The following is a 19,520-nucleotide window of genomic DNA, read 5'->3' as shown; positions in this document are numbered from 1 at the left end:
AGTAAATCTATCACGAAAGATACAAACTCCCTGCCTCTTATGGTCAGGTACGGTTGGACAAATCACTAGACTTATCGGGAATAGGTCACATATCAACTCTCTTGACATCAAGTATGTGTGTGTATGGAGAATTCAACCAGATCAAACTGACATTAATCAAAAAAACTATAATCGATTTAATACAATTTCATAGAGCACAATAAAAATAGAACATCATAAGAAACATTTAAAATCTCATAAAGTGACAATGTGTAAGTGCAACCTTAAGCTGGTAGAAAGCCTCCCAGGGGTCTACCTGTATAAGGTGTAAGGTGCAAATAGCATAAAGTGCAGAAATACACAGGACAATACCTATTTAACAACACACTCAAGATACAAATACTTTGGTACAACACTGTTGTCAATTTAAAAATGTGGTCGCATAATCATATTGGAAACCACAATTCAAAAGGACAAGCAGAAACCTAAGATGTAGAGTACTTAACAATTCTGATTACTCTATGGTTGGTACTTTTTGTTTTGTACTGAGCTAATAAACAACCTTTGAGAAAATTAATCTCAATCACAACATTTAGTATTAATGTCAAGATGAACCCTACATGTTTCGTTCCTCTAAAAGATAGTGTTATTATGGGAACTACTTGAGGGTTATAGTGTTTCCAAAGCGTAAAAACCCCAAAGGGGGTAGTTAGTAAATACGTGGTTCCAAGGCAATTCAGTAATGAATAACTGAATATCAGATGTTTAGAGAGCGGGTAGACGAGGAAGGTGTATTTCCCCAATGAACCAGTTGCAAAATCAATTGATCACAATTCTCTTCTCTGTTAAGTAGAGTTAAGGCGTCTAGACCAGACCTGTACGAAAAAACACAAGAAAGGGACCTAATTAATGACGGTCACCTGTCTAGTATACCACAGTATTTATACGTTGTGGTATATTATGGGCGCTTACCGTATTACTAAGTAGGAAATGCGTCCGGAGGTGGCTGGGCAGAAATGCTACAAGGCAGTCACTATGTTCCCTGTGGATATAAAGAAAGGGGCATATTGAGAGTCTGACATCTCTACAAGCGAAAGGTTAGTGGGCAATATGAGTGCCTGTGGAGCAAATGGTATGGTACAATCACTATAGGCAGATAAAATAAAGCAACTCACTGCGTCACTGTGCAGCGTTGTCTGTAACAGCAACTTAATGCGAAGTGTTGTAGTTGGGAACACCTGTAAAAGGTAAAAGCATATCTATGTATAAATCTAAATACAAATATACTAGTTCAAATAAAGTAGGGTACAGAGTACATGGGTGAGTGGAAACGAAGGAGCACAACTAGACACGTCTTGAAATACTGATAGATCACAATTAGGGTCATCGTAGTAATGGAGGTTGCAGTAACGCGGGTGGTAAAGCGTCACGAGTAACCATAACAAACAAACAATGATAGTGGGTAGATGTAATATTAGTGACTGATGTCGTTGTTTAGCATAAGTCAGTACAGTGGAACTAGCTGCTAGTTAAGGATAGCGGGTCGTTGGTAAAATAAGGTCAACAATAACTGGCAGTGACCAGAACAGGAACGTGCTTAATTACGGTGGTACAGAGGCAGATATCACGACAGGGTAATAAATGTGTCTGCTAAGTACCGAGGGCACAGTACCGAAGCGGCGTAATATCAGAAGCGGAAGTAAACTTTGAAAAAATATGACTGAATTACCGAATCGGCAGGCTCAGGAGGGACGCGGCAAGTAAGGGAGAATCGTGCCAGACCGCTCACAAGGATCTGTACGACGCTTACGGGAGGAGTGCTAGAAATAGAAATAGAGCAAAAGAAACACAGTACATCTGTGTGAGCGTAGCGTCAGGAGTCACGTGTCACAAGTCACGTTTGTAAATATAGACTGCGGGAAGCGCGTCTTCAGTAGAGATGCGTCTTCCATGATGGAGTGGTGTGTAAACTGTCAGTCGAGGTGGAAAGGCATAGAGTTTGAGTCACAGAGAAAAAGTGACAGTAAATAAACTCGGCAAGGGGTACAAAATTATATATATATTTTTATATTGTATATTATGCACCTACGTAACCAAGTTCATATCTGGATAAAAGGTAACAGGTATACTCATCTCAATCGTAAAAGTAAGAGCGGATATAGATGTGGCGGCTGACTGGGGGGACCTACAATGACTCGGTGAAGAAAATAGGAAACAACAATGTGTCGTATTGTGGTGCAAAGTGTTCCATATAATACCTCAGGAGCCTAGAAGTTATGTCAAGGTATTATTGCTCATTAATGGGTCAAGAACACACTCCAATCAATATTTTCATTTAGACTTGACACATGGCTCTTAGTGAGGAAAATCATTTTTTGTTCTTGTACACTGAGTTTGTGTTTACAGTTCTTTACGTTATCTGAGTCACCAATTCTCATTATAACAGTCCATCTTAAATCTTCTGGTTTATGACCAACACTATTAAAATGTCCTACTAGGGGTGCATTTAATGTGTTGGTTCTAAAGTATTCAACTTTTATGTTCGCCGATTCTAACCTTTATTTTTCTTTCCGTTTTACCAATATACAATCTATCGCAGGGGCACCAGATTGCATATAAAACCACACTGGTATTACAGTTGCTGAAGGACCTCTGTTCCCATAATTTAGGTAGACCTAAATCTATCAGTTTGGTCCTTTTAGTTTGTGCACAGCAACTGCATGTGCCGCACGGACTGTGTCCAGTTGGGTTAGGTAGACCCCATTGTTCAGTGAGTGTGGTTTGATGCGCCTTAATAAAGATGTCATTTCTTGTTGTAAGTTCCTTAAGGTTTTTACTCCTCTTAAGTGCACACTTAGGTTGTGGAAGTGGATAATCACCTTCTTCTAGAATGTGCCAGTTACTTTTGATAATTTTAGAAATTTCATTCGACAATGGGTTAAATGTACTCACAAAGACAAGGCCGTCATCCGGGGCATTTTTTTGTCTGTACTCCATCAGTGACTCTCTGTTGTTATTAATGGCTCTTTTTCTGGAGGTCTTTACAACTTTCTTAGGATAGCCTCTTTTAATTAGGTTATCTTGTAGTTGATTCGCTTCATGTACAAAACCTTCCTTATTACTGCTATTCCTCTTCAATCTCAGGAATTGACCAAACGGTAGATTTTGTCTGGTATGTTTAGGGTGGAAGCTAGAGAATAACAGTAAGGAGTTTTTGTCAGTTTCCTTATGATAAGGTTTTACTTCCAATACTGCTTCAGTTTTGTTTATATAGATGGTCAAATCTAGAAAGTTGATTTTATCGTTACTTCTAGTATTAGTAAAATTAAGGAATGGATTTTGTACATTCAGCCATGCAATAAATAGGTCATAAGTAACATCATCTCCGGACCACACCATGAGGATATCATTGATATACCTCTTCCATAGTTTGATATATTGTAGGTAGGGGTTCATATGGTTTAATATCACATTAGTCTCAATCATTTCGACGTACAGGTTAGCTAAAGTTGGGGCCACTGCCGACCCCATTGCTGTCCCGTGTGTCTGTTTGTAGAATTTACCATTGAAAACGAAATAGTTTTCACACAGAGCCATTTCGGTACAACACAAAATAAAGGAATTATGAACTTTACCAGTGTGTCTAGATATTAACAGTTTCTCTTCAATCATATTTAGAGTTTTGATTTGAGGAATTTTGGTGTAGAGGGAAACCACATCTAAACTTACTAGCGAATCGAGTGCTTCAATCTTAAAACCTTCTACTAATCTAATGACTTCAGTGGTGTCCTGTATATATGATGTCATTAGTTTAACATAGGGGCTCAAGTCCCGGTCAGCATATTTGGATAGAGGTTCCAAAAGGGAGCCTGCCCCTGAGACTATTGGTCTGCCTGGGGGATTTACTAAGGTTTTGTGAATTTTGGGCAGAATATAGAACTTTGGTACTGACTGTGCGAAGCCTGTGCGAAGCCATCCATGCCTGGATGATGAGGTACACCCTGTTCACCAAGGCCAAATCGTGGTTGTAATCTCCCGTCAACGGGATGAGGATCTGTGTATCATCGGCATAGTTATTGTAGGTGATACCCAGGCCATCTAGATCATCAAACAAGGGCTTCATGAACACGTTGTACAGTGTAGGGGAGATGCAAGAGCCCTGTGGGACTCTGCATGTGATGGGGATGGGGTCGGCGGCAGCAAAAGTGGAGAAGACACATATGGATCTGTTGCTGAGGAATGACTCGATCCAGCCAATGTCACTTCCCCAAGCCCATGCCACAGCTTCACCACATGCGTGTTCTTGTGGCCCATTCCGTTGACATAGATGGCATTAACCTCCTGTGTCTGTTAGTGGGCTTGAAGTAAGTACTCAAACTGAAATCATGGGACAATGCTTTTTTCTCAAGCAAACAAATAACATAAGCTTGGATGGCTTTATGCCCCATAATCTGAGAAGCGCATTAATACACTCTCTATAAATGTAACAGTTTTCTAACCTTACCAGGTTTACCCGGCATAACATATGCTGTTCTAGCATATTTTAAAGATTATTAATTGAATATCACTGCACTTTTATTTATTTACTCATATTTTTCATTGTAAACACAATGGGGGTCATTACGAGGTTGGAGGTAATGGGAAAACGATGCCGGTAATGAATTACCGGCATCGCTTACTGCTCCGCACGATTATGACACGTCAACCCGCTATTAGCAGCACCGTAATTAACAGTTCAGCTAATAGCGGCAGGGGCGCGGGCACGCGACCATTTATGCTGGCAATACCCGCATGGCGTAAACAGGAGAACATCACAAATCAGGCGGACATGCAATTAACGGCCTACTGAAGCCCGAAAAGTACCTTACCGGCATGGAGCAAATACCGGCATCGCGTACAACCCGTAAACGGCCATGTGCCGTGTTCCCAACTGCCACAGGTGCACACAGTCAGCACAGGTGGAGGCAATATAGACTGTGCCAGCACAAAAGGAGCAAACCCCACCCCTTCCCACACCCAGTCACACACCAAAATGATTCCAATACTACTAGCAATGCTCGGGCTGGAGGACATGTTTCACTGGAACTGCTGAACAACAACAACAACAGGCAGTACAGAGGAGACGCAGGAGGAGAAGGAGGGTGAGGCAGGCCCAGTATGCCCCACCAGTGCAGCAAGTGGTACCACGCAGGCAGCCCCCAATCCATCGCATCAGAGCCAGTCCATTCAACCTAACCCCTGAGCAGATCCACACCCTGTACCGTCTGGACCGGGACACCACCACCACCATTGTGGACATGATACATGACGACATTGTCAGCCTGATTGAAATACGCACCGCCATCCCATCCCTACTGAAGGTAGTGCCTGTGCTCCACTTCCTGGCCACAGGCACCTACCAGCACACAGTGGGGAACATGTATGGCATATCACAACCATTCTCACATACGCTGAACCAAGTGCTTGATGCCCTCCTGAAGCACACAGGCGACCACATTTACCTACCACGGACAGCCCAGGAGATCTCCAACACCAAAGTTGGTTTCCATTCACTGGCCGGCATCCCTGGTTGTATTGGCGCCATCGACTGCACCCATGTGGAATAGGTGGTCCCACATGCTATGGAGGTAGTGTACCGCAACCGTAAGTTATACCACTCCATCAACGTACAAATGGTATGTGACTCAAACAAGATCATCACACATTATTGTGCCGATTCCCCGGATCAACCCATAATTCAATGGTCATGCGGAACTCCACAATACCACGCTACATGGAGCGACATGCAGAGCAGAGATCCTGGCTTCTCGGTGAGTTGCATGTTAGGCTCATGGAAATGCGATGTGGGTAGGTGATTGGGGGGAGAGATGCATACTTCACCTCGCTGAGATGGGGAGGGGGAGGGAAGCATACTTCACCTGGCTGAGATGGGGGGGGAGAAGCATACTTCACCTGGCTGAGATTGGGGGGGGAGAAGCATACTTCACCTGGCTGAGAGTGCCTGAGAGAATGGACCATGCTCATACCCCAAAGCAGGCCAGACTGGACCTGACACCTGACCCCAAAATGCAAGACGTAGGCTGCCCTACCATGAAAATGATGCAGTGTTACAACCATCCCCTTGATGTAGAGGCGCAGTTTGGTCCCTCCATGCCCCTGGCCTTCTTGTGGGGGGTTGTGGCATCCTCCCTAGTGTCCTGCTCATCAGTGTCTGAATGTGTGCCTGTTGGGAAGCAAGAGAGGGTGGACATTAGTGATGGGTCAACGTGCATCAGGCATGCATTGGGTTTGCTGTTTCTCTATGGAATGGCAGGAGATTGCCAATGGGGTAGTGACATACGGGTTGCTTGGTTTTTGGGTGGGTAATGAAGGGATGTGTCTGGGAAGAGACATATATGGGGTGCATCATGCATGTGGACGAGTTGGTGCTGTGCACTGCCTGTAGGCAGTCTTGCAAAAATGTGTCTGGTGGACCCTGCCTTCCATCATTGCACTGTCAGTTCAGGGGGACATCATTGTTTATTACTTTAAAGTGTTTATTTTGTGACACCTGCCTGCATCTCCCGAAGACGGGGCTCCTCGCTCCATGTCCCCCACTCCTTCTATGGCCTCCATCCCTCTTGTGCTCACACAGATCTCCTCCCACGGTTGCAACTTGATGGCGGAGTCCGCAACACCACTGGTAGCCATCCCCTGTTTCCGGTTGACCGTGAGGATGTTGCATAAGCGCCGGCCGTCCCAGCACTTCTGGACGTCTTTTGATGTGCACGGGGGGGTGCCAACAGCACTCACTTTCTGCGCCACCTCCGCCCATATGGCCTTCTTGCGCAGCAATGCGGGTCGGGACATGTTGGTAGAGAAAACCACCTCTGCATGTTCCTGCAGCGTCTCCGCAAGCATGTTTAGCTCCTCCTGTGAGAAGCGCTATTTGCGCAGGCGATCTGCGCTTTTTTTGAGAGATTTTGACATTCTTATATGCAGCAGGTTATAGTACAGGTGAGGAAGAGGTGTGGTCGGGATTGTGATCCTGGTTACAGAGGATGGCAATGGATTGTGTTTTTAAAGATGGCCACCTTGCTCTTTCCCGTTCATGTGCGATGACGCTAGTTCCGGTTCCGCTTATTAGCGGTCACCGCTAATAGCGGTGACTGCTAATACAGATGGCTAGAATGGCGGTGGAGCTATCTACGATTCGCGCAATGCTGGTAAGGGCGATTTTTCGCCCTTTACCGGCATGGCAGTAAGGTCGTTACCGGCATGGCGCAAAGCTCGTGCCCGCCAAGTCGTAATAGGCCGCTTTTAGCGGTCTATTACCAGCACGGACATGGTATTTGCTCCATGCCGGTAATGACCGGTACTTACTTCCAACCTCGTAATGATCCCCAATTAGATCTTTTTCTTCTCAGATACAACACTTAATGAACCAAATGATCGAACAGATTTCGGAAGGTAAAGGCAGTTTGAAAAAATCGTTCTCACTTGATATTGTACCCATATTATGGGTAGGTTTCAATACATGGAATTGGGTCATAGCCTATGTTTTTTTATACAACTGGGAACAGTTAGAGATCTTGACCCGCGTAGTATCATGGCTAGGACTTGCCTGTGTGGTACGTGGTGCCCATCCTCTCCATCAGAATCTTGCTGCTTCCTCCCAGGGCTACCCTGCTCATGAGACCTGGGATTTTCAGTAGATGCCTGGCCATCCCTATGTAAAGAATCTGCATGCTCTTTTTCCTGCATTTGGGACCTTCCTGGCAAAGGTCTGCAACCGCCCACAATGTTTGAACCCAGCAGCCTCAGTGGCCTGGCTGAGGTGGCAGGCCCCATAGGCGTTGTACTTTCTCTCTTCCTCATATTTTCTCAACCATCCACAGCCAGTAATGTATGGTTTATCCCATCCGAGTCCCGAATGAAGGGGGGCTGTAGTCTATTGACTGTTGCTACCAACATATCTGGCATCCCCTATAAAAAGGGTTCCCGCTACAGTCTACTGCAGGGGACAAGCTAAATAATACAGTGGGTAGAGCACCTCCACATACAATGCAGTTTTTTTACAACACCAACTGGTGTGTGAGTTATTTATTTCTTCCTTACAGGTTTCAATTAAGGGTGTGAACTAAACCTAGCTGGGCCCTGTGTGGTCCAAAGGGTACAATACTCTAACCCTTCCCAATTGACTAAATGTAACCCAAACTCTGCAAATGCGGAGATAACCACCCAAAAACCCACTGCTAACATTGTTAACCAGTACTACTCTGATTGTTCTTACTTTCTGAGCTACCGATGTATAGTTACACTCTTAATAAGATGAATACTCTCTAAAAAACCTTACAAGGATATTGGAAGTCATCAAGACGTTTCATGATCAAAGAGAGGAACAAGGCCAAAGGGTAAAACGCTAATATGCAGCCTGTAATGTGTTGCAGAAAAGTAGTTAAAGTACTTCAATAAAATGCATTTAAAAACGGTTTCATGATTTAAAATAAGCGATAGCATGCAGATATATTCTTGCTTTCCTGTGTTAGGCACCAAAAGCACACAGAAGCTACCATGAACAGTCCCTTATCAAAGCACAATCAGAGGTTCAAAGAAAATCTGTAATGCTAATGGTTGTTCTGTTGCTTTAACAGTGTATGATTTAAAAGATTGCAAAACTCCTGCAACAGACCTTTCAGACTCATGTGACACCTGTGAATTTTGTTCAACAGTTTCTAACCACAACCATTTTTATAAAATTAAATATTGAAAAATGCTCTCAGTATATTATATGGATTTGCCATTTAAAAAGATTCAAAGAGCTTCCTGAGGCATGAGCGGGTATTATGCCTTTTTTATTTCAGAATTTTACTAGAAAATCGATTATCCCTTCATCATAGTCTATATCTATTATTATACCATTATTTAAGCTCGGTTGATTAGCCAATAAGCTACCATCCAATAGCTCTTTTGGATTTCCTAGGAAAGTATTTTCATCATTACTTTTATCTAGGCTTCAAAAGTGGACAAATGTACACCAGATCTTGAATTTTAAGCAGATGCGGGCTAGTCTCACAGATGTGTGGTTTTAGTTTAAACTTTTTTAAGCATACAATATGTGTTAATAAAACAACTTGATATGTGGCCTTTCTAGATATAAATCTGCTTTTGGTATGGTTGAATGAAATCGTTTGTAGTGGAAATAGGAGAAAAGAAATATTCCACAAGGTCAACTGAAGATTTAAATGCTACTACAATTGTATACATTGGGCCTCATTAGGACCCTGGCGGTAAGGGGTTTGCGCCAGCGTTAGCTGCGCCGACCCCTTACCGCCAACTACGAGTTCCCATAGCGCCATGGTCATTTTTCCGCCCGCTTTTTGCGGGCGTAAAAATCCATGGCGCTATGGGACCTTGGTGTTAATTACGCCACCGTAATTTACGGTGGCGTAATTAACTCCTTCCCCACTCCCATTATACCCTATGGGGCCGAAATGGGAATGGGGAAGGGTAAATGGGTCAATGGGGACTTACCGCCCCGCCGACCTCGGAATGGGGCGGTAAGTCCACCATCCGCCATGGCGTAAACGGACTTTACGCCATGGCCGGAAAGTCCGTCGATGGCGGAAAAAATCCGCCAGGGTCGTAATGAGGGCCATTGTATTTAAATGTGTAGGGTGACTTTTCAGCTCTTATTACGACAGGAAGAAGCTTGTATATTTATGTGACTTAGAAAGAGCATTCAACTAGGTTGATAATTACCCTCCGTAATTGGGGTCAGTTTCGCTCATCTGGCTGGCTTATGCCAACAATGTTAATATCTTACATAAAAAACAGATGGTTTTATAACAAGGCTTACGTTTTGCAAACAAGTATTCTGTTGAATGTTTCCTATAATTAAATCTGGAAAAGACTAAGATTATGGACATTGGCTAAAATAGGTGTAGAAAAAGAATGTGCATTTGGGCTGTAGGTGGAACAGCGATTGATTCAGTACAAGATTTTTTTTTAAAGACGTTTTTGGATTTTGTTATTGGTTTATTCAAAAACCTTTCACGAGCAATTACATGCAAATTTCAATCAAGCGCATTAAACCAATTACATCTATATACGACTAATCAGAAAATACATTACAAAGTAAAAAGTGAGAACAACTTTACAATAAACATTTTATAAAATGTTGTACGTACCCATGAAAGGCTAAGAATATCAATACTATCCAATAATTCTTAAAAACTATCTACATAGGTTTAAAATGAAGTCTTAATGTCAGCCTGCCATTAAACAAACCCACAATTCATTGATGAACAGATCTGAATAGATGGTTATATATTTTGCAAAATGCACTACACATAAGTCCTGAGTTGTACATTCTATAGATGAATGTTTAAGAGTCTCCAGTCAATTCATGTTTCTGCAAAGTCTTCATAAACGCAGTGCTTTAGGGATTTGGAAGTGTGGCATCATAACTTCATCATAACTTCGTGAGTTGGAGCTAGATTGATCGTAAAGCACATATCAATAACAAAATCTGCGGGAAGGAAACCTGATGAGATGGTTTAAATCCATCTTTATCATTTGTTCTGTTAACAAAAGCTCTTTAAACAAAGATAAGTTAGTTAATTAGGGAATCAACCGTGTGCATTGCAAGGCATAAAATAAGCAGTGTTTCATAGCAAAGCGTGTGCTGCAAACTCTCATCTCAGAACAGGTTATCATGCCATGTTCTTTCTGGAGAGGAGCGCCTGCTACATTTTTTGAAATATTTGAAAGGAACTTGGGGTTTGTCACCCTGAGTTACCTGGGGGCAACCAGACGTGGACTCCCTGCTCACTGTGCTCAGAGAGACAAAGCTACACCTCACTGATGAGGCCCAACAAGGCTGAAACATGTGTATGGGGTTGCTTTTGGTACTCTTGTTCAGAGAGGAATTGCCATAGCATTTCGGTGCTGGACTGCCCATGTGGGCGGGACAAAGACTGATATGCAAATGGATATTTCCCATCTGTTAAAGGTACAGTGAGCAAAAAAATGTGTGTTGCAAACTCTCATCTAAGGACAGGTTATCATGCCATGTTCTTTCTGGAGAGGAGCGCGTGTTATCTTTTTTGAAATTTCATAGCAATTTGCTATGCACTTCTGAAGGTTTGCTAATTAAAATGACAATTGTGTAGCACAACTTGCTATTTAAATTACCCGGTTCAATGAAAGCACAGCTTACCCTGCATTCCTCTCTTACCCTCAGGGGTCTCTCCACCCACCTTTCCCTGTTCACTGCAAGTTCAAAGAGCTAATGGACAAAGAGTGCACCAGTAATAATCTCCTCCACTCTTAAAAGTGCCAAAGCCCAGACCTGCCGTTGGGGTTCTAGAATGGCCAGTAGTGGTAACTTTGAGTCCCCCTATGGAGCAATAAAGATCTCCCCAAAATTCGTAAGATGAGCTTTGCTAGATGATGGCCACTCAAGCATATTTGTTTGCTGAACTATGATTTTTGAGAAAGGCGTAATGTTCTTGGAAGCGCTCCAACAACGGTTTTCACTATCAACATATGATTTATTTCTTGAATACTCAGTTCAAACATGCTATGGTCTTGCAATTCTGGGGTGGGTATGATCTCCCCACACAGTCCCAGAAAGAGGCCAACATCAACAATGAGCTGATCCCTAAGATGGCAATCTTGTCACTCTATCATGTTATTCTCAACTTCCAGCCTCATACCTTCTTAAAACCTAAGCAGAAATGGGAAGATGTGGGTGCACTGGAACTAGAAGATTGGCAGGAAGCCTTGATGTCCCCAGTTGAAAAATGTCATAGGGTTTACTATGCATGCAATTTCCTCTTAAAATATGGTTGAGCCATGCCGCCGGACTACTTACGCAGCAAGCCTTCAGAGGCACTTTTTGCCATGTTATTTGGCAATGCCCTTTAATGCAAAACTTCTGGTGTGCTGTTTTTAATCATTTGTCAATGATATTGAGGCAGGAACTGGCCATTGTTCTGAATGTCTCTGTTTGGTATTTGGAGGTATTCTGATCACACTTGTTACCACAACTTCTGTCTGTTGCATGAACCCAGGCAAAGTGCAATGTTGCAATGTTATGAGGAGCACACACAAACACCCCACACTATCCAAATGGGAAACAGATATGGGTAACTCCATGCCAATGGAGTAACGGGATCACTTCATGCTAATGGAGGAGCGGGTATGTAGATCTGGGGTTGTCTTTAGAAATAATGGAAAACATGGGACAAGCAGGTTGCTAACGGTTGCTTGTAGCTTGTAGATTGGGTCTTGTCACTGTTTATTCTTTATGAATTGGGTGCACATTTTGTTCAGGATGCAGGTTACTAATGACTATTCTGGTTATTTTCTCTCACCTATATTCTTATTGTTGGTACTTTGATTTGTAATAAAATTAAATTTAAAAAAAAATAGAAAAAAGTGCTAAAGCCTCAAAGTTCCAGTACCACATATAGTTGCTCTGAGTACTAATATTGATAAATATAACTTTCATTGGTGTACATGGGTGGAATTATGTGTTTTGGCCTACCTGGATTGGGGTTGAGGTTATTAGCAGCCCTGTCTTGCCCCAAAAGTACTATTTAATGCTATATTGAAAATCATAACAATGACAGGCAAGGGCCATCTTGTTCGCCTGAAGTTGACAATGGCCCTGCCTTCTGCAACACCCTACTTAGTCTCCGGCTATGACTTTCCTTTAACATTATGAACTTTTTGATTTATGAAACATCTGAACTTCTCCTTGAAGGGCAAATGATGGGTCAAGCATGTGGATCATACAATATACCCAACACTTCCCTGTGCAACACCGACTGGACCCAAATGCATATAGCCTTGCACTGAAAACACTTTCAGAGCCTTTTTATCATGTCCATTCATGCAGCTAAACATTACATTTTACAGACACTCATCTTGCTAATGTTTTATTTCAGCAGTACACAAAACTGCTGTATTTTTGCTCATTTTATGTCTTGGATACAAATAACTTCTGGCAACATTCAAAATATTGGTACAAAATTGCTAATCAAATATGTTTGGTTGCTAACCAAGAAAATGTTTAATAGCAAAACCTGCTAATACAATTTTTAAAAACTAAATCATGCCTTGGCATTGGATTAGTTGAGAGACTAACTGCATCCTATTTAAGTCTAGTAAAGTTTGTTAATTTGTTTCACAGAATGTATTTAATTCTGACAAGACTTTGTCCAAATAGTTCTTAGGATGTCATATATAGACTTATTAACTGCATCACATATTTTTGAATACAGTTGAAGTCTTTTTCAAGTCTGAATCGCTTCAATCGAAATTAGTCCAAGCTCACATCTAATAAGACTGCAGGGTACCGTCATCTGCAAATTTAAAACTTTTCATCCACGTTATGCCTTCAGAGATCTTCAAGAAGGATCACAAATCCTCATTTAAAAATGTCTTTCCATTCAAGAGAATTGGGACTGTTTTCAAATTATAGTATTTTAAAAGTGGAAGAAGGGAAAATGTGTAAAGATTATATGAAATCCGCTTTAGTTTGCTCAATAAAGTGGTTGCTGTTCACCTGTATCTTATTTTAAAATGTTTCTTGGATTACGTGCTATTGAGTGCAAAACCCAAACAAGACAAGTCTTCTACTATTTCTATTGTCTCATTGACAGATTTTTCAATTTTGTATTCTTTGAGAATATAAAGATCTTAGATTTCTTAAATTGATTGCAAAGTTCTTAACTTCTGCATATCTGTGAAAAGCTGTGCATTTTCTGTGTAACCTTATTGGTGGCTGGTCAAAAACGATCAAATCATCTGCATAAAAAGACATTAGGCGCAAGTTTGCCATTCTAATTGGGAAAGAGGTGAGGTGGGAACACTGATGCCTAAAGTCAGCAATGTACATGAATTTGTCCTCTTGGATTTTTCAATGTGTAGTAGAATCTCAGACAATGATCCCTATTTTCGCTCAAAGAATACACTTTGCCCATCTTCAGTGAGGATTAAAAAAATTGATAGATTATAGAGTTTTCGTGGTCACCTTTGTTTTTGAGGTGTATTGATATTGATATTTTATTTCGATCACGCTAGTACACAAGTGTTTCAGAGCGCGGAAAGGGAGGGGAACAGGGGAGAACCAGCGATCTTACTAGACCCAGTGACATTGAGAAAGCGCAAGTGCAAGGGAGAGGGGAAAAGTGCATGGACGGGGGGGAATGGAAAGTGTGAAGCAAAGGAGAAACAGATAAATAAATAAATAATAAAGGCAACAAACAGTGGTAGTGCAGCCAGCAAGTGGCAAGTGCTGGTTTTAAGGCAGCAGACAGGGTAGGTCTGATAAGTGCAGGAAAAAAAAGGGGGAGGGGCTAAATGGGTACAGATACAGACCCAGTACAAGGGGTGACCCGGAGGCAGTGTGGAAGGGTGGCAGGGTGAGCAGGTATCTGTGCCCGGAGGGCAGAGGGTGGCCAGGTACACAGTGCCAAGAGAGAACAGATCAGCAGGGGAGAGGGGGAGAGAAGGCAGAAGCAAAGAGGTAGGTCTTGTGGTGCTTCCGGAACCCGAGATGGTTCTCCTCAAGTTTTAGAGTGCCAGGGAGGCTGTTCCAGAGGGATGCCCCAGCCGAAGACCGAGATCTACCCCCAGCTCATTTCTTTGAAAAACGACTGACCCTGAGGGAGTTAGAGGAGTGAAGAGCTCGAGAGGGGAGGTATTTGCGGAGGGATAGCTGAAGGTATTTTGGACCCAGGCCCCAGAATGCCTTGTGGACAATGCAGAGTATGTATGCATACATAAACAGAAAACACAGCAGTGACATATGGTTTAGAAATTGATATAGTTCTAAATTGGCACTGGTTAAATACGAAAGAAGGTTACATGTTGAGATTTGTGTGGAGCATACCAGCTTGTACTCTGTTATATATGTTTAGGATGGAGCTTGCTTTAAGTTGCCTGTTTGCCTGTGAGATGAAACAGAGGTTGATGTTTCATGCACAAATTAAATATGAGAAAAATAATACTAATATTTCAGTCCTCTAAATATATGCCTATAATTCAAAACGTAAGAGCACATGCTGTTTTATTGAATATCAAGGTTTTAGGAAATCTAATGAGTTTGATGATTTAGAATATGCTAATATTGTGTTATTTAAGAAAGCTTGGATCACCACAATGGCTCTGTGTTTGGTCAAGGAATTATGAACTTGGCAATAAACAGACTCTGCTAGAATACAGAATGGTCTTTCCTAGTTATAAAGAGATTCAAATGAGTTTTTTTTAAATTTCCCAAAAAAAGGATATGCGTGAATCCTTATTAGATTTTGACTAAATGTATTACCAAATAACAAGGTGTCGAGGGTTTGGAATAAGGTCCCACATCACCTTCATGTATGTCATATCTGAAAGGACTGTCACTGTATTGAATCTCTCTGGCACTTGCATATTGAGTGCAATAATTTACATGATTTACAAATGTGTTGTTTTGGATGTTTTGTACATAATCTGGACTCGATTAAAGAGTGGTGCTTTTTGGAGGAGACAGATGAGAGGCAAGCATATTTCATGAATAATAGCCATGATACTATTTCAGACCATAACGGTTAGTAAATAATTTTAGACGTCTTAAAGCCAAATTTGTTTTAAAATGTTGCTATGTTTTGAACCTTTACTAATTTTATCAATGTTGTATAACAATGCAAATTCAGTTTTAGTGGTTTGGCAAATTATTGTTGTATTTTAAAATGTGCTATTAAAAATTATTCAATTAAATATGTGTTTTATCAATTTAACATTTAAGCATTTTAAACAACTAGCATGAGGTGTTATGCAAACAAAATTGCTAAGAAATTAAAAAACGACTTTTCAGACTCCCGCAAACTGCTCTGAATTAGTCTTTCCACTAGAAATTGTGTTTAAAATATTTGAGGATATATTTCACGTGTCATCTGTGTATTTTATTCAATTAAAGACAATTTCTAACCCCAATACTTTTTTTTATTTTAGAATATTTTAATGACAAGTGTACTCAGTATATTCCACAGATTTGTCATGTAAAAAAAGTTGCTAGCCAACATTACCATTTGAGCTCAAGTACCTGAGTATTTGGCCATTCTTAATAACACAGCCTTTTAATCTACGAAGGGTGCTTTGCTAGTCACTTGGTACAAAGGGAAGATACAGAGTTGAATAGGTTATGGAAGAGATTCCATGTGATTGTTAGCAGTGCTGTTAGCCCACTTCCTTATCGGCATTACTCAACTTTAATTAAGAACTAGCTGGCTATCCCAGGTTGCATTTCAATTGTATGGAGCTTAACTCAGATACAGCCCTATGGGGGGGCATATTTTGTGGAGGAAATCTAATTTATACTTTGTCTTTTTGGCTCAATTATGGTGCAGCTAGAAATAAGCTACTGGTTACCGCTCTGCATGACCTTAACCTTAGTCCATGTTGATTGGCATTATTGTTGCTACTAGTGCCAATTCTCATTTTTGTATTTGGACATTAAAGTGTTATATAACATTAAGTCTGAGAAACTAGAATGCGTAGTTTGATGGTTGAGGCTAAGTTTGATAAATCAATAACTAGATAGCCCACTTGCATCATTAACTGAGGAAATGGACCTAAGAAACAAAGAAAGCGCTAAGGCTGTGTAGCTAGCATGAGCAACAACATTGCACAGAAAAAAAGTGCTGCACTGTGCGTGGGTTCATGGAATGAAAAGTGCCAAGAAACTTGCAGCGCAGTGAAAAATTAGTTGCGCCCAGCACGTCCACAACACACCCCCATGACAAACAGAATATTTCGCTGTGCAACACATTTTGCGCCAGAACCATGGGCAATAAGTAATCAAGGATTACTTGCCAGCAATCACCATTTCTTCCACTCCTCTCCTGCAACTGACAAGTCCTTGACCCTTTTCACCAACTAATCTGTGACCCAGCCCCCTAGATTAAGGTAGTACCCAAAAGTCCACCCTTGTCCCAGTACCCCCACTTATCTGCCCCCCAAAACCCTACATTAAGGCAGCATCCACAAGCCCACCCTCATCCCTGTACCCAATTAATCAGTGCCCCAACTCCCTACACCAAGGCAGCACTCACAAGTTCCCCCTTGTCCCAGCACCCCCACTAATCTGTGTCCCAGAACCCCTACATTAAGACAGCAACCACAAGTCTTCTCTCATCCCAGTACCCTCACTAATCTGCTAAGGCAGCATCTACAAGACCGCCCTCATCCCAGTACCCCCAACAATCTGAGCCCCCAAATCCACATCACTCTATACCCACTCCTCTGCCAAACAGTACTTGCCCCAACAAGGTGCCACATCACAATAATGCATCCCAAATAGATCACCCTCATTCTCACTCTTAGGGCCTCATTACAAGTTTGGAGCCAGCCATGCCCTTAATAAGGGCATGGCTGCCTTCAAACTCGGGTCCGGGTCTGTGGTCCCTGAATCGGGAAATACCGAGCCATTCCGACTTTGGAGGGCCTGGTATTTCCCCATTCAGGGAACCCGGACAATCCCCATTCCCATTTGAGCCCCCCTAGGGCTCAATGAGAATGGGGAGCATGCTAACAACGGGCCTGTTAATGAGGGTCCCGTTGTTAGCATACTAGTCCCCTCACCGGACCCGCAAAGGACGTCTGGTCTGACCAGACATCCAGAGCGGGTCCCACGAGTGAACCTCGTGATGATGCCGTATGGGGTTAACGCCGCCGGCACCTTTACCAGCGCTGTTAACCCCTTCCCACCTCAGTTGTAATGAGGCCCTTACTCTTTGAGTGCTCAGTACTGACACCAGTTGGATGAAATGTCAACTGTCTGACTGACCATCTTGCTTGCAGAGGTCCATGATGACTCACCAGTCCACCTAAGTAGACCACATACATTCCAATGTAATGTGCCTGCAATAGTTGCCTGACAACAGCTCACTGGATGTCCCCCCCACTAACTCTGCATGTAGGGACACAACAATCTCAGGCTGCCACAGATGTACAAATCATGTTGCCTGCTGAGCAGAGAAAACAGTATGCTGGCACACACTCATGATTTGTTGGGAAATGGTACAGTCACATACCCAACAGTAGTGGATACCAACACCCTTTCACTGTCCTTACAAGGCGACAAAAACGCTTGCAGGCCTTGTTCTTTATGATGGTGGTGTTAGCCTTACAATCGTTGTAACAACAACACTTGCCAGCTATGCACCTTGAACACCCATGGTCCAGTACACTGTAGAGCACATACCTACCTCAGCCCCACTGGCCTGTGTCTCCCATGAATTACAGCTGACAGAGATCCTCTTCCAACATGATCACTTGGAAGCAGTCCTGGGGAATCCAGGAAAGTCACCTCTTCCATGGCTTCCCCTTGGATCATACTCAACTGCACCGTAACAGCCAGCCATGTTGGTACTACAGCTACACTTTGGTCCCTTGATGTTCAGGTGACATAGTCCAGATGTGAGGTCTGTAGCCCAGTGAATCACAGTGTGACCATATCCCTTCTCACCATTACCAATGCCAACAATCAATACCTGTTTTTGAAGCATGAGCACATCCACATGGACAAGCAAGTGCCAAAAGCCCTCCGAAACAGCTGTGGTAGCATAAGGTGCACAACGTCCAAGAAACTGAAATCTTGAAAAGTGAATGGGCAGAGGGGAAAGAGCTGTCAACAGATACCTCAAATATACCTGCTCTGTGGAACATATAGCCAGACACCTAAACAAATGAGTACCCATCCATAGTAAGAGACACTAAACTTCATCATGAAATATACCTCCCATCTCAAAATATCGCCCCACATCGCCACCATTAGACCAACAATACAAAGCATAATCAACCAACACTGATAAATTGACAGCAAACATGCAACGCCCCTGCATAAGGAATGACATCAGGCAACCATCCCTTGCTACCCCTCCCTTGCCTACTTATGAAATACATGTCCACATGGCCATTTGGGTGAGTCAATCCAAGTAATGCCACCATGCCTACCTAAAACAACCCCCAATATTCAACACCCATGAGCACATGTACAAAGGAAGTGCCATGCCAACCACAGAATACATATTTGACACACCCAACCACACCATGTTCATTAATGGCCAACGTGCCTGTACAGCAAAAGAATGACAAAGATGTGCAACACATGCAACTCCAAACATGTAATCTCTCCACATCTACCATTGTCCACATATGTACATTGGCCATGAAGGCATCAAACTAAACATCACACTAACATGAAGCATGCACACATGTCCCAAGCAAATAGGCAGTACTAATATGACCCACAGAGTGTGACCTAAATACAAATGACAGTCATATGACATACTCATTTGGAGATTGTGTACAACATGCACATGGACAAAGAAGCACAAAGGCATGAATACCCCAGCAAGCCCACACATGCTGCACCAGGCACAAAGAGATGGCAAACGGTGGTGATAAACATTAAAATATAAATGTATTAATGCAAAACTATGTACAATGATGGAAACAGAATAATGGTCCTTGAATAAATTGATAAAGCAAAAGGAAACCTAAAACTA

The 19,520-nt window shown here is 42.3% G+C and overlaps 1 long non-coding RNA gene across 1 annotated transcript in view; it reads right to left on the bottom strand.

The window, feature by feature from the left end:
* Nucleotides 1-201: 201 nt before the first annotated feature.
* LOC138504795 (uncharacterized) overlaps nt 202-19,520 on the bottom strand; it is a 62,179-nt gene continuing 42,860 nt past the window's right edge. Inside the window, exons 2-4 of the long non-coding RNA XR_011279976.1 lie at nt 1,155-1,217; nt 952-1,021; nt 202-854 (exon numbers count right to left, since the gene is read on the bottom strand). This is a non-coding gene — a long non-coding RNA (uncharacterized lncRNA). The remainder of the gene's footprint in view (nt 855-951; nt 1,022-1,154; nt 1,218-19,520) is intronic.

Source organism: Ambystoma mexicanum, chromosome 11, assembly GCF_040938575.1.
Source record: "Ambystoma mexicanum isolate Mex_15411 chromosome 11, UKY_AmexF1_1, whole genome shotgun sequence".
NCBI classification, from domain to species: domain Eukaryota; kingdom Metazoa; phylum Chordata; class Amphibia; order Caudata; family Ambystomatidae; genus Ambystoma; species Ambystoma mexicanum.
Note: the sequence above shows the minus strand (reverse complement) of the source record. Positions and strands in the feature narration are given on the sequence as shown.